Source organism: Tachyglossus aculeatus, chromosome 22 (genome assembly GCF_015852505.1).
Source record: "Tachyglossus aculeatus isolate mTacAcu1 chromosome 22, mTacAcu1.pri, whole genome shotgun sequence".
Lineage (NCBI taxonomy): Eukaryota > Metazoa > Chordata > Mammalia > Monotremata > Tachyglossidae > Tachyglossus > Tachyglossus aculeatus.
In genome coordinates this window covers 51,807,470-51,813,469 of record NC_052087.1, presented here as the reverse complement: position 1 = coordinate 51,813,469, position 6,000 = coordinate 51,807,470, and positions in this window count along the sequence as shown.

Here is a 6,000-nt window from a genome sequence, read left to right as displayed (position 1 = left end):
ATTGAGACTGTGAGCCCCACATGGGACAGGGACTGTATCCGACCCGATTTGTTTGTATCCTCTCCAGCGCTTAGTACAGTACCTGGCACATAGTAAGCCCTTAAAAAATACTGCCATTATTATTATTATCATTATTACTTCACTTCTCTGGACCTTGGTGGCCTCATCTGTAAAACGGGGGATAGAGACGGTGAGCCCTATGGGAGATAGGGACTGTGTCCTGGCTCCTCTACTTGTCTGCTGGGTGACCTTGGACAAGTCACTTCATTTCTCTAGGCCTCAGTTACCTTATCTGTAAACCCGGGATTGAGACTGTGAGCCCCACATGGGACAGGGACTGTATCCAACCCGATTTGTTTGTATCCTCTCCAGCGCTTAGTACAGTACCTGGCACATAGTAAGCCCTTAACAAATACTACCGTTATTATTATTATCATTATTACTTCACTTCTCTGGACCTTGGTGGCCTCATCTGTAAAACGGGGGATAGAGACGGTGAGCCCCATGGGGGATAGGGACTGCGTCCTGGCTCCTCTACTTGTCTGCTGGGTGACCTTGGACAAGTCACTTCATTTCTCTAGGCCTCAGTTACCTTATCTGTAAACCGGGGATTGAGACTGTGAGCCCCACATGGGACAGGGACTGTATCCCACCCGATTTGTTTGTATCCTCTCCAGCGCTTAGTACAGTACCTGGCACATAGTAAGCCCTTAACAAATACTACCGTTATTATTATTATCATTATTACTTCACTTCTCTGGACCTTGGTGGCCTCATCTGTAAAATGGGGGATAGAGACGGTGAGCCCCATGGGGGATAGGGACTGTGTCCTGGCTCCTCTACTTGTCTGCTGGGTGACCTTGGACAAGTCACTTCATTTCTCTAGGCCTCAGTTACCTTATCTGTAAAACGGGGATTGAGACTGCGAGCCCCACATGGGACAGGGACTGTATCCGACCCGATTTGTTTGTATCCTCTCCAGCGCTTAGTACAGTACCTGGCACATAGTAAGCCCTTAAAAAATACTGCCGTTATTATTACTATCATTATTACTTCACTTTTCTGGACCTTGGTGGCCTCATCTGTAAAACGGGGGATAGGGACGGTGAGCCCCATGGGGGATAGGGACTGTGTCCTGGCTCCTCTACTTGTCTGCTGGGTGACCTTGGACAAGTCACTTCATTTCTCTAGGCCTCAGTTACCTTATCTGTAAACCGGGGATTGAGACTGTGAGCCCCACATGGGACAGGGACTGTATCCGACCCGATTTGTTTGTATCCTCTCCAGCGCTTAGTACGGTACCTGGCACATAGTAAGCCCTTAACAAATACTACCGTTATTATTATTATCATTATTACTTCACTTCTCTGGACCTTGGTGACCTCATCTGTAAAACGGGGGATAGAGACGGTGAGCCCTATGGGAGATAGGGACTGTGTCCTGGCTCCTCTACTTGTCTGCTGGGTGACCTTGGACAAGTCACTTCATTTCTCTAGGCCTCAGTTACCTTATCTGTAAACCCGGGATTGAGACTGTGAGCCCCACATGGGACAGGGACTGTATCCGACCCGATTTGTTTGTATCCTCTCCAGCGCTTAGTACAGTACCTGGCACATAGTAAGCCCTTAACAAATACTACCGTTATTATTATTATCATTATTACTTCACTTCTCTGGACCTTGGTGGCCTCATCTGTAAAACGGGGGATAGAGACGGTGAGCCCCATGGGGGATAGGGACTGTGTCCTGGCTCCTCTACTTGTCTGCTGGGTGACCTTGGACAAGTCACTTCATTTCTCTAGGCCTCAGTTACCTTATCTGTAAACCGGGGATTGAGACTGTGAGCCCCACATGGGACAGGGACTGTATCCGACCCGATTTGTTTGTATCCTCTCCAGCGCTTAGTACAGTACCTGGCACATAGTAAGCCCTTAAAAAATACTGCCATTATTATTATTATCATTATTACTTCACTTCTCTGGACCTTGGTGGCCTCATCTGTAAAACGGGGGATAGAGACGGTGAGCCCTATGGGAGATAGGGACTGTGTCCTGGCTCCTCTACTTGTCTGCTGGGTGACCTTGGACAAGTCACTTCATTTCTCTAGGCCTCAGTTACCTTATCTGTCAACCGGGGATTGAGACTGTGAGCCCCACATGGGACAGGGACTGTATCCGACCCGATTTGTTTGTATCCTCTCCAGTGCTTAGTACAGTACCTGGCACATAGTAAGCCCTTAGCAAATACTACCGTTATTACTATTATCATTATTACTTCACTTCTCTGGACCTTGGTGGCCTCATCTGTAAAACGGGGGATTGAGACTGTGAGCCCCACATGGGACAGGGACTGTATCCAACCCGATTTGTTTGTATCCTCTCCAGCACTTAGTACAGTACCTGGCACATAGTAAGCCCTTAAAAAATACTGCCGTTATTATTATTATCATTATTACTTCACTTTTCTGGACCTTGGTGACCTCATCTGTAAAATGGGGGATAGAGACGGTGAGCCCCATGGGGGATAGGGACTGTGTCCAATCTGATTAGCTTGTATCTACCACAGTGCTTACTATAGTACCTAGTACATAGTAAGTGCTTAACAAATACCATTAAAGAAAAAACAGAGAGAGAGAGAGAGAGAGAAGCCGACGGGAGGACGGTTGGTTTCCCCCCGGTGAACTTGGCCAAGATTTCAGAACAGATGGGACAGGAGAAGCACTGTGGCCTAGTGGATAGTGGAGCATGGGCTTGGGAGTCCGAGGACCTGGGTTCTAATCCCAGGTCTGCTGTGTGACCTTGGGCAAATCACTTGACTTCTCTGTGCCTTGACTTCTCTCCATCTGTAAAATGGAGATTAAGATTGCGAGCCCTATTTAGGACATGGACTGTATCCAATCTATCTTGTACCAGCACTTAGTACAGTGCCTGGCACATAGTAATGAGAAGCAGCGTGGCTCAGTGGAAAGAGCCCGGGCTTTGGAGTCAGAGGTCATGGGTTCGAATCCCGACTCCGCCACATGTCTGCTGTGTGACCTTGGGCAAGTCACTTCGCTTCTCTGAGCCTCAGTTACCTCATCTGTAAAATGGGGATTAAGACTGTGAACCCCACATGGGACAACCTGATCACTTTGTATCCCCCCCAGCGCTTAGAACAGTGCTTTGCACATGGTAAGCGCTTAACAAATGCCAACATTATTATTATTATTATTATTAATGCTTAACAAATAAAAAAAGGACGGGGGGGGGGGGGGTCCCCTGGCCTGCACAGTGAGAATCTCGTGAGAATGGTTTGAGGGCAGTGGGTGGGAGACCCCCCCCTGCAGCCCCCCACCCACCAAATTTAAGGAATCGTGTTTAAAATTATCGTCACGCGTTTTATCCCAGTGCATAGCACCGAGCAAGGGCTTTTATCCCAAGGTTAGGGGGTTATGGCCCCGGAACAAGTTGAGGCAGTGTAGCCTCGTGGAAAGAGCCTGGGTTTGGACCTCGGAGGACCTGGGTTCTAATCCCCACACCACCACCTGCCTGCTGTGTAACCTGGGACAAGTCATTTTGCTTCTCTGTGCCTCAGTTTCCTCACCGGTAAACGGTAAACCGGTAAAGTGAATAGGCCCGCCCAAGGTCACACTGCAAAGAAGTGGAGCAGCCGGGATTAGAACCCGTGACCTTCTGATGCCCAGGCCCGGGATCTAGCCACTACGCCATGCTGCTTCTCTGCTTCTAATAATAATAATAGCATTTGTTAAGCACTTGTTATGTGCAAAGCACTGTTCTAAGTGCTGGGGAGGATACAAGGTCATCAGGTTGTCCCACGTGGGGCTCACAGTCTTAATCCCCATTTTACAGATGAGGTCACTGAGGCCTAGAGAAGTGAAGTGACTTGCCCAAAGTCTCACAGCTGACAATTGGCAGAGCCAGGATTTGAACCCATGACCTCCGACTCCAAAGCCCGGGCTCTTTCCACTGAGCCACGCTGCTTCTCTGCTTCTAATGCTGCTTCACTACGCCAGGCTGCTTCTTGATGGGAAGGAGGAGGGAAAGGAATGTTGAGGCGGACAATATGGGAATACAGACATCTGCATGCCCCTGCCTCGGCCCCCTACCCTTGGCTCTGTCCTTGCCCCCTCATTCTGGTCTGGTGGCAGTGCCCCGTGGCTCAGTGGAAAAAGCACGGGCTTTGGAGTCAGGGGTCATGGATTCGAATCCCGCCTCCGCCACATGTCTGCTGTGTGACCTTGGGCCAGTCACTTAACTTCTCTGAGCCTCAGTTACCTCATCTGTAAAATGAGGATTAAGACTGTGAACCCCACATGGGACAACCTGATCACTTTGTATCCCCCCCAGCGCTTAGAACAGTGCTTGGCACATAGTAAGCGCTTAACAAATGCCAACATTATTATTATTATTATTATTACAGGGGAGGGTCCCCCAAACCATTCCCAGTTAGAGGAGTCCAAGAAGCTGAGTTGTTTCTGGGCCACTTTGAACAGCTTCCAGTGCAGCAAGCAGAATTTCCTTACTGTCACCTTCAGTGATCCACCAACTCTTCCTACATCTCAGCTCTCAGTCTCTTGGTATTTAAGCGCTTATTATATGCCAAGCACTGTTCTAGACTGCGAGATTTTAGACTGTGAGCCCACTGTTGGGTAGGGACTGTCTCTATATAATAATAATAATAATAATGATGGCATTTGTTAGGCGCTTACTATGTGCAAAGCACTGTTCTAAGCGCTGGGGGATACAAAGTGATCAGGTTGTCCCACGTGGGGCTCACAGTCTTAATCCCCATTTTACAGATGAGGGAACTGAGGCTCAGAGAAGTGAAGTGACTTGCCCAAGGTCACACAGCAGATATGTGGCGGAGCTGGGATTCGAACCCATGACCTCTGACTCCAAAGCCCGGGCTCTTTCCACTGAGCCACGCCGCTTCCCTATATGTTGCCAACTTGTACTTCCCAAGCGCTTAGTACAGTGCTCTGCACACAGTAAGCGCTCAATAAATACAATTGATTGATTGATTGATTGATTCTAAACAGTGGGTTAGATACAAGGTGATCAGGTTGTCCCACGTGGGGCTCACAGCCTTAATCCCCATTTTCCAGATGAGGTAACATGCAGAGAAGTGAAGTGATTTGCCAAAAGTCACACAGCTGACAAGTGGCAGAGCCGGGATTAGAACCCACGTCCTCCGACTCCCAAGCCCGGGCTCTTTCCACTAAGCCACGTTGCTTCTCTAAATAGGAGGGAGTAGGCTCCATTCCCCATTTTACAGTTGAGGCTCAGAAAAGTCAAGCAACTGGCCCAAGTTCACACAGCAAGCCACTGGCTGTGTGGGAATTAGAACCCAGTTCCTCTGCTTCCCAAGCCCTCGCTCTTTCCAATTAGGCCATGCTGCTTTCCTGTAGTTGCTTTGGGGTGCACTGCTGATTGATATTAGGCAAAATAATAATAATAATGATGGCATTTGCTAAGCGCTTACTATGTGCCAAGCACTGTTCTAAGCGCTGGGGGGGGATACAAGAAAAGCCCGGGTTTAGGAGTCAGAGGGCGTGGGTTCTAATCCCACCTCTGCCTCTTGTCGGCTGTGTGACTTTGGGCAAGTCACTTCACTTCTGGGCCTCAGTTTCCTCATCTGTAAAATGGGGATTAAGACTGTGAGCCCCACGTGGGACAACCTTGATTACCTTGTCTCCCCCCAGCGCTTAGAACAGTGCTTGGCACATAGTAAGCACTTAACAAATACCAACATTATTATTATTATTACAAGGAGATCAGGTTGTCCCACATGGGGCTCACAGTGGACATGGTCATGGGTCATGGTTCGAATCCCAGCTCCACCACTTGTCAGCTGTGTGACTTTGGGCAAGTCACTTCACTTCTCTGTGCCTCAGTTCCCTCATCTGTAAAATGGGGATGAAGACTGTGAGCCCCACGGACAACCTGATCACCTTGTATTCCCCCCCCCCCCCCCCGCAGTGCTTAGAACAGTGCTTGGCACA